This window comes from Diceros bicornis, chromosome 26, assembly GCF_020826845.1.
Source record: "Diceros bicornis minor isolate mBicDic1 chromosome 26, mDicBic1.mat.cur, whole genome shotgun sequence".
NCBI classification, from domain to species: domain Eukaryota; kingdom Metazoa; phylum Chordata; class Mammalia; order Perissodactyla; family Rhinocerotidae; genus Diceros; species Diceros bicornis.
In genome coordinates this window covers 36,216,383-36,231,371 of record NC_080765.1, presented here as the reverse complement: position 1 = coordinate 36,231,371, position 14,989 = coordinate 36,216,383, and the positions used below count along the sequence as shown (strand labels likewise).

Here is a 14,989-nt window from a genome sequence, read left to right as displayed (position 1 = left end):
CTCACGGGATTTCAGGGCAAAGCAGTTCTGGGCTCTGGACTCAGACCCAGGTTCAAATTCTGTCTCGCTATGGAAACTTAGGCCCTGAGTCTCCTGACTTAACTGGGAAGAATATTGGTACCGACCTTGAAATGCTCTCAATAAATGCTAGCCCCTCTTCTTTAGAAACAATTATGTAATATTAAGATTTTACCCCTAGGAAGAAACACACCTTTCTCTGTGCTCCCTAACATCATGTACATCCTGGTTCTACATCCTGTGTCCCATTCTACTGTGCTCTCTTCCATCAAATCGCCACCAGTCTAAAGAGGAGACAGAACCCAATATAAACAGTCACTTCGTTTTCAGGGCCTTGTACAGGGCCTGGCACAGGGAGGCCTTAGGACGTCTGTGTAATGAGGGAGAAGTTCTTCCTGCCGCCAGCTCCATAAAACCAGAGACTGTAGCAAATTACCTCCTAGGACGTCTCCTCTCACCTTGGTGAACCTTGGGAGGGAAGTAAAGACCGCCCTCAGCGGAAGGAGGGACAGGGCCAGGGCCCAGGGGTTGTCAGGAAGGTGGAAAAATCGGGCTTTGGCTTGGGCGTCAGACAACCCCGGATGCCAATTCCTAGCTGTGTGACCTGGAGCTTGCCACGCCTCCGTTTCTTCCTCTCTGGAACGGGGAGGATGGGAATACCCACTTCTTGGGGCTGTTGTGAGGACCCAAGGGGAGGTGTAAAACTACTCGGCACAGAGTAAGCACTCCAAGACCGGCGTCTAGGATCACTGCAGTCACCGTGCTCAGGGCCCTTGCAAAGGCTCGCAGGTTCAGGGCCCCTGGCGCGCGCATGCGTACGCGCACCCGACCGGGGCCGGCCAGGTGAGAGGGAGGCGTCCGTCTCGCACCTGGCCTTTAACCCTTCATCGTCACAGAGGCGGGCGGAATGGAGGCAGGGACGCGGACGCGGGGTCTCGTGCACGGCTAGGCCGAACCCCGAGGCCAGCGGGGCAGCTTCTGGGGAGGGCGCCGGGGCGGTTCCAGGCTGGGGTCGCGCGCACCGCGCCGCGCAGAGGGGAGGGTGGGGGGGGGGGGCGCGGAGGGGAGCGAAGTCTCGCGAGATCGCGCGCGACGGCCGTAGCGGCGGCGGCGGCGGCAGCCGGGGAGGTGAGCTGCGGCCGGCGGTGGCGGCCGTTGGGGGCTGAGGAGGGGGTGAGAGCGGCGGAGACCCAGGACCGGGTCGGGGAGCGGGCCGGACGGGCGGCCGCGTCCTGGGCGGCCGCCCCGGCTCGCCCCGCGGCTGCAGCGGAGCCGCCCGGTCCGCGCCGTCCCGGGACCCGCGCGGGCAAGGCGGGGCGGGGCGGCCGGGCCGGGGCCGCGGGGCCGCCCGGGCCAGTCCGCCTGCAGCCGGTCCTCGCGCTCAGGCGCGACCCCGGGCCCGCCTCAGTCTCCTCTGGCGGCGGCTTGGCGCTGAGGACGCGGGGCTGCTGGCCGCAGCAGCCCCATTTGTTGAGCCTTTACGGTGTGCCGGGCACGAACTTGCGCGGTCCCACTCCGGGCTGCACAGAGAGGTGGAGCGCCCTGCCTGCAGTCACACTGCTGGGAGCGGTGGAATGGGGTGCAAACCCGGGCACCCCGACGCCCGCGCCCACGGCCCGTCCCTGCCTCCCATCCTTCTCCCCACCCCCACTCGCAGGGTTTTAGGGCTCGAGTTCTAGTCCTCGAGTCCCGATTGGGCTGCAGAGGGCGTGTCCGGGAGCCCCCCTGAAATTGAATGCAGCATTCAATTTGTATGAGTTCCTTGCGAGAGAGTCCTGGCTTTTGTCAAATTTCCCAAAGGGTCACTCACCCCGAAATGGTCAAGAACCCTTGTTTGGCCCTGTGTGAGAGCAGAAGTGGGCTTAGAGCAGCGGGTGGGTGCGGGGCTGGGGTGTCAGGCCGAATGAAAGTGGGATATCAGAGCCCAGGGCTTGCTTTAGGCAAAAGAAACTTAAGTTTGCTTTTGTTAAGCATGTGATTCCAGTCTGTGGAGCAGTGGTGCTCCACCTTGTCAGATCCACGGCGCCTCCCCTTTGCAGCAAACGTTTGTAAAGCCCACTTTACGGCCCTGAAATGAAATTCAGCAGCAGCATAACCTACCTCCACACGTAATTGAAAATCAGTAGGATGCTCCAGTTTAAATGTAAGGGAGAAATAAAACCAGAACAGTATATGACAGGCGTTGCTATATCATTTACATCTAGCACATAATACTGTGCTAGAAGACGGTGTGTGCTGGGTGCTTGCGCCCTGCTTCTAATGAATATATTTAGATAGAAGAACATAAAAATATTAGGAGCTATTTCAAACAAGGAAACGAAAGAGCAGAGTTATAGGTAGGGTGGGGGTGAGGAACACCTAAGAGTAGGGATAGCCTATTTATGATAATAGAGAAACAGCCTACATTGAATTAGGGATCACATGCCCAGATAAAATTGTGGACTGTCTCAATCAACACATAAATAATATAACCCCTTTATGGATGCCATATTTTCAGACTACATTGTATGACATGCTTTGTGCCACAAGCTTTAAGACACTGCTACTTCGAGGCACAAAGTTGGATTCCTACCACTTATTGATAATAATGAAGCAAATATTAGCTAGATTGAAATTTTGAGATTCAGTGTCGATATCTCACTAGATTGAATATGCTCAGTATTATGACACTGCACTTAAATGTTGAGTAACAATGCATGGTGTGAGAAAATGGTCACTAATTTTTAGACATTAATTCTTATTCTATCTCAACTTCTCTCATTAGGTACCTTCTAAATTGCTGGGATTTTCCCATAATTTCTTCTTCTTCTTCTTTTTTTTTTTTTTTTTTTGATGAGGAAGATTCACCCTGAGCTAACATCCCTTGGCAATCTTCCTCTTTTTTTTTGTTTTAGGAAGATTAGCCCTGAGCTAACATCTATGCCAGTCTTCCTCTATCTTGTACGCCCGATGCCTCCACAGCATGGCCGATGGGTGGAACAGGTCCGCGCCCTGGATCTGAACCGGAGAACCCCGGGCCTCGAAGCAGAGCATGTGGAACTTGAACCACTCAGCCATGGGGCGGCCCCTCCCGTCATTTCTTACAAAAACTTTTCAGTATTATGTTCTAAAGCAATACCAGTTTATAGTGATTAATCTGGCTGGACACTTAAAAGAGTCTTAGGACCAGGATGAATCTTCTTTATGTGGGTCTGTCCCATGCATTGTGTGAAGTCCAGCATCTTGGCCCCCAAACACTGAATGCCAGTGGTGTCCCCCAGACACTTTGATAACTAAACTTGTCTCTTAGAGGACAAGTGGATCCCCCTTGAGATCTCTAAAGAACAATCTCCATTGCCTATTCAGTTATAACAGGAAAGGGGGCAGAATTTAACTGATACTTAATTTTTGTTGGGAAATTTTTCCCCCTATTCTTTCTGAAGTGAATGACATACCAAAAAGGCAGGCTCTTGGCTAATGACACTTTCATTGATTATTCTAGAATCTCAGATGGAAGACAAGGTTAGTGTCTATGTCTCTCTGAAAAATTTGCTTTGTTTAATGGAAATTCTTGTTAGAAATATTGACAAACACTTGGATTAGTGAGCAGTTTGAGGTGAGAATGGAGTTGGGAAGCAACAGCAATAATGTGTAGACTAACTAAAAAGGTCTGAGTTAAAGTAAAAGACAAATCAGTGTAACTGCTTTTTAAATAACCTTCTTCCCTACTTACAAATATCCCTATTAGAGAATTTGGAAAATGCAGATGTGTACAGAGGTGAAAATTAAAATGATCTATAATCACATATGTTCTCAGTGCTGGTATGATTCGTTGGTCTTGCTGCTATGGGGAAAATGCAAATTGAGTTAAGAAAGTTCAACTTAGACTATTATATAGCTACAGTGTAACATAAATTTCTTTAACTCTTGTTAAATCTACAAAGGACAGTTATTTTTCCTTTTCATGGAATGGATAAGTTGTTTCTTGCTGTAAGATGTTTGTTTCTTGTTCATTGCTTGTTACTTTTGAAAGGTTCTATGGAAACAAACATGTAAGTAAAGACTGTTGTCAGAATAGAAAGATGTATATTAAATTGTCTAGAGAGAGATACGTTGAATACTTTTGGATTGGAAAATTATCCAAATTGAGAGTAATTAATTTTATTACTTTGAGCAAGCAGTATCACATTCCAGAGTAAAAAGAGGTCACTCCTTTCCTTTCTCTTCACTACTTTTTTTTTATTCGTCTGTGTAAAAATGAACCAAATAATATGAATTGCATAAATATTGAAACTGTTCCAGTTTTTAGGAGTAGGGAACACATTGTAGAATGGGCAAAAAACTATGTCTTTATGGATGAAAATGAGTAATTTACTATGCAAGTGTGTCTGAGATTTATAAATAAGCTATTTCATTGATTTTTAAGGTGCAAATCTAAGACGGAATGGTATCTTAAAATTGATATGTCATGGTTTAATTGGCAACTTTTCTTAGTACGTAAAATAATAGTGTGTCTGAAAGTTGATGGTATGTTAGAGTCAGTGAAATAGGGAATATGTAGAAATTTCAGCACATTGATTAATGTTTAACACCAAAAACTTGATCCAAAGGATGACTTGCAAAATGAAGATACACAACATTTCTAGATTCTTCTGTCTAACCAGAATTCTTTATTTGGAAGATTGCTGTAAGATTTTTTTCCTCCATGTACAACAAAGGGAGAATCGGTGTTTGTAAATATAAGAACCATTTTTTGAAAATGTTTAGAAGGAAACAAACTGCTTGGTGATTTTTCATGGAGAGCAGATGGTGTGGTTAATGCGTTTGAGGTCCAGTTAATCAGACAGTATAACCAGGCAGATGCAGGAATATGGTGTTTTGTTTGTTTCCATTCTGGAAGGCTCATAGGTCCACTTATAAATGAAAGTTTTCTCAGGGACATCCTTAAATTGAATTTCAATAATTCATAGTTGTTATTGTGGTTTTAATAAGAAATATATTTGAAAATATATTTACTACATGTTAAGTACGGAATTTATATGGGAGGCTACCATGGTATCTCTTAGCGGGGAAACCTGTGTAAGGACTTTTTCGTTCAGATATTGAGGGCAGGTTTCATAGGAAACTCAACCATGCAAAGACCATTTGCATACCTTCTTCCCCAGGTGGACTTGAGCTGTTCTCCTCAAAGTATACTCCCCAAACCAGCAGCACGTCAGCAGCATCCTGGAGCTGGTTTGAATGCAGACTCTGGGGTCACCCCAGACCTACAGAACCAGAATCTGCCTTTTAACAAGATCCTCCACCAAGTGACACATGTGAATGTGTGAGAGGCACTGGACAAGATCCGTGGCTCTCGAGCTTGAGTGTGTATTACAAGCATTGCTCCTTGCTACTCCTCGAGTTTCTGGTTCAGTAGGTTTGGGCTGGGCCTCAGAATTTGCCATTTTAACAGATTCTCAGGTGATGCTGATGCTGCTGGTCCAGGGACTGTCCTTTGAGAACCATTAGACTACAACATCCTTCTCATTGCACCTTCCTGTTCTCTCTTCTAATTCCTCACCCCTCCAAATAGCTTTTTAATAGATTATTATAATCATATGCTTTAGCTCGATTGAAAAAAAATTACATTGTTTTTTATAATTTATTTATTTATTTTGTGTGTGTGAGGAAGATTAGCCCTGAGTTAACGTCTGATGCCAATCCTCCTGTTTTTGCTGAGGGAGACTGACCCTGGGCTAACATCCATGCCCATCTTCCTCTACTTTATATGTGGGACACCACCACAGCATGGCTTGACAAGTGGTGCCTCGGTCCCCGCCCGGGATCTGAACCTGCGAACCCCTGGCCGCCGAAGCAGAGCACGTGCACTTAACTGCTACATCACTGGGCCTGCCCCTCTTTTATAAAAATTTTTAGTGATGGCCACACTAAGTGATGCTTGTCAATGTCTAATTTCAGAGAAAAATTCTTTTTTTTTTTTAATGCTTGTTGGATTTTGACTCTGACTTATGGATAGTTCTCTTTCTTTTCTTTCTGTGAGTTACACTTTTAACACTTTAAGAGTCTTTTTGTATAGAGAAAATGTTCATAGGGTTCAAAAGTTAAAGCAGCATATTTTGAGTAGTCTAATTTCTAATTCTGTATTGGTCTCACTTGTCCCCTCCCCCCATAGATAACCTGTTTTTTTTGTTTCCTATGGGTATCTATTGTTTCTTTGTGTAGATAACAAGCGAGTACCAGTATACTATATATACAGGCTCCTTTTTATATAAAATGTAGCATACTATATAAATTATTCTGCCCTTTTTTTCAGTTAATATGCCTTTGGGATCTTTTCATATTAGTGTATAAAAAACATTTATTTAACAGCTTCAGAATATTCTGTCGTATGCCTCTGCCATAGTCTATTGAACTAGCCCCCATTGGTGCTTATTTGAGTTTTTCCAATCTCTTGCCGTCGCAGACAACCTGTGGTGAATGGCCTTGTACACGTATCATTTTCTATATGTGAGGTATATGTGTGGGCTATCTTTCCAGAAGTAGGACTGCTGGGTCAGTTAACGGTGCGTTTATGATTATGATGAATGCTGTCCTCCTTCAGGGTTGTACCGTTGAACAAGTAGTGCATTAGAGTACCTCTCCTTTACCAACCTTTGGATTTGTATCAGTCTGATAGGTGAAAAATGACAACTCAGTGTAGTTTTAACATGCATTACTTTGATTATGAATGAGACTGAGCATCTTTTCATATGCTTAAAGACTATTTCTATTTCTTTTTCTATGAACCATCTCTTCATGCCCTTTGCATATTTTTCTTTTAGATTGCCAGTTTTTTTTGTGTGTGTGTGTGTGAGGAAGACCAGCCCTGAGCTAACATTCAATGCCAATCCTCCTCTTTTTTTGCTGAGGAAGACTGGCCCTGGGCTAACATCCATGCCCATCTTCCTCCACTTTATATGGGACACCGCCACAGCATGGCTTGCCAAGTGGTGCGTCATTGCGTGGCCAGGATCTGAACCGGCGAACCCCGGGCCACCGCAGTGGAGCACGCGCACTTAACTGCTTGCGCCACCAGGCTGGCCCCGGATTGCCTTTTTTTAAAATCTATTTCTAGGAATTTTTATATTAGAGAGATTAGCCCTTCGTGGTGTGAGTTGCAGTTTTCCTGAATTTGTAATTTTTTAAAAAATTTATTTTCATGTATTTTGGTATAGAGGAGGCTTGAAAGTTTTTTATTTATATTTTAGGTAATCTTTTATGGTATCTGGTGTCTTTTGAGTCACAGAAAGGCCTCCAAGAATTTGGAGTTTGCCCATGTTTTAGTACTTTTATAGTTTCATTTTTACGTTTAAATCTTTGATCCTTTTAGAATTTATTCTGGTGTTCAGGGGTGATGTATAGATTCAACTTTATCTTTTTCCATATGACTGCCAGTTATGTTTACCCATTTGTTTCAGAAGATAATATACCTTTATTGTTTTCTGAACTTCCGGATATATTGGGGCACATCTCTGGACTTTCTATTCTATTCCGTTAGTCTTTCTATTCATACTCTAGTACACGTTATTGGTTTTATAAAATGTTTTAATATCTTGTAAAACTAGTTTCCTCTGTTTCCCTTTATTTTCCTGGCAATTTTTGCTTGTTTATTTTTCCATGTAAACTTTAGAATCATTTGTCTAGTTCCAGGAAAAAACACTTTAAAAAAATTGAGATCCTGGGCATGCACCGACGCACCACTTGTCAAGCCCTGCTGTGGTGACATCCCATATAAAGTGGAGGAAGATGGGCAGGATGTTAGCCCAGGGCCAGTCTTCCTCAGCAAAAAGAGGAGGATTGGTATGGATGTTAGCTCAGGGCTGATCTTCCTCACCAAAAAAAAAAAATTGAGATCCCGTTAAAATTATAAACTAATACAGGGAGAATTGTTATCTTTCTGATATTGAATTTTCTTATCCAAGGACATTGTATATTTTTAATTTGTTAGGTTTTACTCTTGAATCTTTCTGGAGCATTTTAAAGATTTTCTCATTTTTTGCCCATTTCTTGTTAACTTTATTTTACATATTTTATCTTTTTTTTGCTTTTGTAAGTGAGATCTTCTCTTCTTTTATCTTTTAGGTTTTGATTGTACGTATGAAGGCTGTTTCTGTATAAGTATGGAAATTGATATACCCTGAAGCTATAGGTAGTTTTTAACAGACTTTATTTTTATTTTTTATAATTTTTATTTATTTTTCCCCCCAAAGCCCCAGTAGATAGTTGTATGTCATAGTTGCACATCCTTCTAGTTGCTGTATGTGGGATGCGGCCTCAGCATGGCCAGAGAAGCGGTACGTCAGTGCGCGCCCAGGATCCGAACCCGGGCCGCCAGCAGCGGAGCACACGCACTTAACTGCTAAGCCATGGGGCTGGCCCTTTAACAGACTTTAAATTCTGCAAAATCCCTTGTACATTTTTGCCTAAAAGAAAGAAAGCCTTGGGAGTCAAACTTCCTGTTAAATTCTGTATCTGCGTTTATTAGTTCTGTGGACATCAGGCATCTATTTGACTTCTCTGAGCCTCAGTTTCCTAATCTGTAAAGGAACAATTCTGTCTTTGTAAGAATATTCGGAGAATTAAAAAAGAGCACGTGAAACTCGTCACTTAGTGCTGCTTCCACCACCGTCGCCACCAATGCCAACATGGGTGCAGGTTGCTGTTCTCCTTTTCTTTTTCCTACTCACCCCTCTCACTGTTAAAAGAGAAAAAAAGAAACCATGAAGAAAGACAGTAAAAAGATACAGTCATGTGCCACATAATGTTTCAGTCAATGACAGATGGCATATAGGACGGTGGTCCCATAAGATTAGTACATACAGCCTGGGTGTGGAGTGGGCTATACCATCTAGTTTTGTGTAAGTACACACTATATGATGTTCATGCAGCGACAAAATTGCCTAACAGTGCATTTCTCAAAATGTGTCCCTGTCTTTAAGTGACGTGTGGCCGTGTCACAATTGAAGTTGACAGTAAGCTGTGATTCAGTTTGAGCAGGGTAATCAATGTACTTGAGAAGAGAGAGCAGACTCAGCCTGGCACTTGAGGCCTCTCCTGTTTTCTAGCTTTACTACTGATTGCCCTCTTGGATGCACCCTGACAACGAGGCTACTTAGCATTCCCCAAAGGCCTTGTGCTTCCTGTAACACCATCCCTTCCACTCAGTATGTTCTGCCACTCAATTCTACCAGTTCAGATACATACTCCCCTCACCCAGTGAAAACGGTATCTGTCTCCTCGTGCAGCTTGTCTGTCCTGTAGCTTGGGCCTTGATAGACTGGAAACTGTGAGGAGGGAAACTGTGTCCATCATGTCCACCGGAGAATGCCCAGCAAAATATCTGGCAAAGAATAGACAGTCATATTTGTTAAATAAAGGAATGAATAATTGACTTTGATCTTTCTTTTGCCTTATGTTATGTGTCTGGGTAACTCGTCTCACCAAGTACACTGTACGCCTCTTGAAGACAGGCTTATGCCATTTCTCACTAATAATGATGACAGTAAAATGTGGTGGTGGAGGTGGTGAGAGGCAAACAGATTTATTATATAAGAGCATATAATCATAGAAACCATAATTAACATTTGTTGACCATTTATTATGTTCCAGGAACTGTTTTTAAAAAAGTCCCTGATGTGGGTTATCTCATATAGTCCTCAGCAACCCTGTGAGTTGGGTACTATTATTATACATATGGGGAAACTGAGGCATACAGGTTTAGGGGCTTGCTCAGGATCACACAGGCTAGGAGGTGGTAGAGCTGGGATTCCAATGCAGACGTCCTAAGTCTAGCAGCCCAGCTCTGACCCTGCCACAGTGCTTTCAACCTGTTTGTTGAGTACAGTCATTTATAGGTTCTTGAACAATTTAGGAAAAGTTATTTAAGTACACATGCAACTTCCCATTTTCCTTCTCAACCATCCCGTTTTAGTAACTTCTATTCTTTTCTTTCCAATTTATCTCAGGCTTCATGTTCTCCGGGAGGCTCTCTCAGACCGTTCTGCCTGGCCTGTAGTAGGTGTTCAACAAAAAGTGAATTTTACTTTTTTTTCCCCTCCAGGTTCACAATAAAGGTGCTAAGAAAGAGAATGTAAGACAGGAAAATAATTAAATATTTTTACGGAGGTAAGTTGTTTTATGATTACATTTTTTTTAAAAAAAAGAAGTTTCTATTCTTTTTTTAATTCCTCTCCACAGCCTGCTTTCTTAAGATGTAAAAGGGAGGTTGCTTTAGGAGTGTTTAAGTTCAAGGTGGATGCCAGGAACGTGGGCTGTTTGAATAAGGTCTTGGCTTTGCTTGCCTCTTTGAATCTAATCTTTAAATTCCCATTATCTCATTGTTTTAAAGCATGGTCCTGAGAAGGAGATCCAGCAGGTAGAAACCCATAAGCTCTTTGTTGGCTATATATACTTGCAGCATTCAGTGAAAACTTTGTTTTTAAATAGGGAGTTGAAGGGGTTTGAGGTCACTTTTAGTGAGATAGCAACACTTTCTTAAATGAAAATGTGTTGTATTTTCTTATTATAATAATGAGAAAGAACTTCCATCAACGGAAAACAACATAATGACAAAAGTAAACACTCAACTCCTGCCACCCAGAAGTGACTGCCTGCCATTAGTATTTTGATGAACATACTTCTAGGAATTTATCTGTGGATATAGAAGTATTTATATACAGATCTTTAAATTGGTTTACAGGTTGTGTTCTTTGTTTTTAGGTCTGTTGCCCTGATTAACTCATTATAAATATTTTTAAATTATTGCAACCAATTGTTTTGGATACTGAAAGTTTTCTTCTGGAGAACAATACCTTTGTTTTTTATTCACTTATAGTGGAGCTTAAAGAGACTTTAAAAACTAACCTTTTAACATCTTTCAACATGGATCAGTTTGCAGAATAGAATACCGAATATGATTTACAAACTTGGGTGATAATGGAATATTACTGAGTTATGTGAATTATGTGAATATGCGTTCACATGTAAACCTATGAATATGGACATTGAATCTCTTTTGTCCAGAGGATTTTGCCAGTTTCTGATATGAATGTGAGCTCTAACTTTATGTTTGTTTTAGATTTTATTTCAGTCAAATAATAGTTACTTAAGGAAGGTCTCACATTAAACAGACACCAACTTTGTCATTGACCTACTGTTTGTTCTTTGACTAATAAAAAAGCCAATTAAAATTTATCTCTTTTTCGTAGACTTATAAAATGCATCTTCTTATAATATAGATTGCCTTTCATGTGGGTGCTTTTCTTTTCACTCCGAGTTAACATTGTTGACCAAAATACTATGGAGGCTGGAACCAAGTGTGTTTTCTTTACTGGCTTACATCCAGCAACTAATTTGATACCTGGCAGGCACTCAGATTGTTTTTGAAAGGATTAATGATTGGTGTGTATTGTCCTTGTTAAGTTAGAATTAAGATGTAAATGAGAAGTGCCTTAAATTTTAATTAAGAAATTTAATTTCTTGGAGTAGAAAACTAGCATCTGTAATTTTTAAATGTACCTAAATCTAGACATACATAATTATAGTAACACTTACTACCATAACGTTTTGTGACATTTTGTTTGGATTGTTTATTTGGACTATATCCCGTTTATTTTCAGAATCACTTACACTACTGTGTTTTAAGTCTGTTTTTTTTGTTGTTGTAGTTAAGGGCAAAGTAAGTATCTAAACTAGGGAAGATACTAGATATTATTAAGGAATCCTATTTCTGTTTCATATTATAGACATGGGAATATTTTTCAGATATATTATTTGAAGATAAGGATAAAATGAATGCCCCAAATATCTTTTTAATTATAATGGAGAGAAATTGAGTTATATATTAATTGCGTGGTTCAGCATTTATTGAAAATAAAAGTAGAAAAATAGATTCCCAGCTATCGAGAAGAATGTATAAACCTAAAAGGGTTCCTAGACCCAATTCCAACGAATGTGTGTTGGGGGGGTGCTTCCCACACAACACCAAGCCATTCTCGGACACCAGCAGGGTGTCCAGGAATTCAACTCAATTCTCACAGTACCTACCCGGAGATGGCGTCCGATGTCACAGGTTAAGAGTTCAGTCTACAAGTCAGCCCCCTCTTCCGCCCCCTTCGGATGCCAGCTGCAAGCCCAGGTTGTTACCTGTGCTTCTAACCGACTAGCTACCGACTGGAGATTCCAACGACTCCCTCCTTGGACTTCATATTCCACTTGCAGTCCAGGTTGTCAACTGTACTTCTGACCGACTGGCTATAAATCAGAAGTTCCCTTGACCCCCTCCTCGGGTCTGATTAATTTGCTAGAATGGCTCTCAGAGCTCAGGAAACATTTTACTTACTATTACTCACTGGTTTAATGTAAAAGGATGTAACTCAGGAACAGCCAGATAGAAGAGATGCATAGGGTGAGGTATGGGGAAAGGGTGCGGAGCTTCTATGTCCTCTCTGAGTGGAACACGCTCCTCATATCTCCATGTGTTTACCAACTTGGAAGCTCTCCACACCCAGTCCTTTTGGGTTTTTATGGAGGCTTCCTTACATGGGCATGATTGATTAACTCATTGGCCATTGGCGATTGACTCAACCTCCAGCCCTGCTCCCTTCTCTGGAGGTTGGGGCGTGGGCTTAAAAGTTCCCACCTTCTAATCACATGGTTGGCTCCTCTGGCAACCAGCCCACATCCTTGGGTGTTTTCCAGAAGTCACCTCATTAACATAATAAAAGACACTTTTATCACTCTCAACACTTAATGAAATTCCAAGGGTTTCAGGAGCTCTGTGCCAGAAACTGGATGAAGACCAAATACATACGAGAAATAAGTTATGGTCATCTGAATGACCAATTTTATATTTCTTATAAATCATAATCCAGTATCCTGCCTACTAAGTTTTCTGACTCCTAAACCAGTTTTTCACAGCCAAAATAAACAGAGAGGATGGAACAATTATCTAATAGATTTAGGTAGTGTTTCGGACTCTTGTTTCCTACAGTTTGTTTCCACTGGAATATGGGATTCTAAAGAATGCATGAGCTAGTTTTAATTAGTATTTTAGCAGCAGTTATTTGCATGTAAAAATTTTAACTTGATTAAATTAATCGTCTGCTAGCAATTGTTATTTGTACTTTAATGGCTTAGCAACTCTTTTCTTAATAAATAGTCCAAAGTTAAATCTAGGCAGACTTGAAATTATTGAATCTTCATTAGTAGAATGTAAATTCTACTACTAGAGAGATTTCCTGGACTTTTCCCTCTGACATCTTATTGTGGCTAATGGTATAATCTTGTATTTGTTTTCTAAAATAACCAAAGTTCTGGGCTCTTGAATCTCTCTTCTGCAGTAGTATAGGAATTTGCTTAATGTGGTAGCTTTCATTTCATTGATGAGTTAATTTTGTTAATCGCATGCTTTAAAGCCCTAATTCCAAAAATACTCCTGGAAAGTGAGCAATAGTAGTAGTTAAACCGAAGTCCTAATTAAAATTAATATTTTATCATTTATTTCTCCTCTTAGCTGCATTTGTAAAAATTTTTATACTGTATTTAAACAGATTTTAAGATATTCTTATGTATTTAATGAGTTGGATTTTGTGCATTTGCAACAGTTTCTTCCTATTTTAGGCATGACCCTTAAAGTTTAGATTGGCAGTGTAAGTGGTTATTTGATTGGAAAGTTGGAAAGAGGAGAAGTTCTGTCTTTATATACAGAATTTGTGGTGGTAGAATATTTAGATGAAACTTTTATGATCAGGGTGAGAGTATTGAACTGCCAGTAGGAGGAAAAAAAAATTTTTTAAGTGCTTATATGTAGTATAGAGAATAGATCCCTAGTAAAGCCAACACTCGAGGCTTACTTCTATGGTATCTGTTAACTGAGTTGGTCTCTCCCAGAGGTATTAGTAACTCAGTGTCTTAAGGGTAGAGTTTTGGAAAGAGCGCTGGATAACAAGCTTTAGGTCACAAGTTCCATAATGATCACAGTGCTTAGTGAAACTCCCCAGGAATAGCTCCAGCCTCTGCATGTCCCATCTCTTTTGAGAAATCTCCTTCCTTCCTAACCCTGGAAGCTTTGCCTAGTGTTGTGACATGATGGAAATTTGTCTGGAGCTGGGCAGAGGGACTCTGCCTATTACTACAGAGTCTAGATGCTCTCATTAAGTAGACTTACGACATGGGGGTATGGCTGAACAACATCATTTGCCCCGTACCATAGTGGTGTAATGACAAATACGGGAATTCCATGCAAGCTTTTCCTTTGTGCCAGTTCTCTTCAGAGAGGACATCTGTTTCATGGTGAGAGTTGTGTTTGTGTACATTAAACCCAGTAGGTTTTGTTTTAAATAGATTTCAGTCTATTCTAATGTCACAAAGTTTTTCAGTCTGAATGTTCTAGCAGCCATCACTCAAATATGGATTGCTGTCAGTGGGAAAGGATATCCTCCTACATCTTTTCTGGAGTACTTGAAACCATCCCACTTCCTCTTTCTTTTACCTTAAGAACTGATTACTGACACTTGGGAATTATAATCAGATTGCATCAATCTTTACGGAAAGGTTACCAATTATTGCACTGAAAAATATGCATTTCTCCCTAATAGTAAGTGATTCTCTAGGTGTGTCTTTCAGTTCGGTGCTTTTAAATACCTCTGAGGTGAATGAATGCTTTGTCGTGCCCTGATTTAATACATTTAAAACAGACTTTATTGATGGCTTTCTTACTTTCAGTTCTGTGGGAGGGGGGATAATTTATTTCTTATGAAATCTCCATAGGATCTTTCGGTTGTTTAGATGTCCTTGGGGTGGAAGAAGGATGGCTGATGTCAGTTACTTATACGATGATATAAGCTCTAAAGTGAGTGTCTTCTTTGAAGAGTTGAGAGCAGTGAGGATTTTTATGGTAGGGATGTACATTTTGAGCATTGGGCTGTACCCTTTGTGTGCATTTCCTCCT

At 41.3% G+C, this 14,989-nt stretch overlaps 1 protein-coding gene across 6 annotated transcripts in view; it reads left to right on the top strand.

Moving 5' to 3' along the window:
• The first annotated feature begins 1,125 nt into the window (after nt 1–1,125).
• The window catches only part of MRTFB (myocardin related transcription factor B), a 186,934-nt gene continuing 173,070 nt past the window's right edge, over nt 1,126–14,989 (top strand). For 4 of the 6 annotated variants that reach the window (XR_009224118.1, XM_058570020.1, XM_058570024.1 and 1 more), the window contains exon 1: nt 8,450–10,164. The gene's annotated coding sequence lies outside the window, so the exon portion shown is untranslated. Of the gene's footprint in view, nt 1,147–8,113; nt 8,189–8,449; nt 10,165–14,989 lie in introns of those variants that run through there. The other 2 variants (XM_058570019.1, XM_058570018.1) reach the window with 2 other exon arrangements.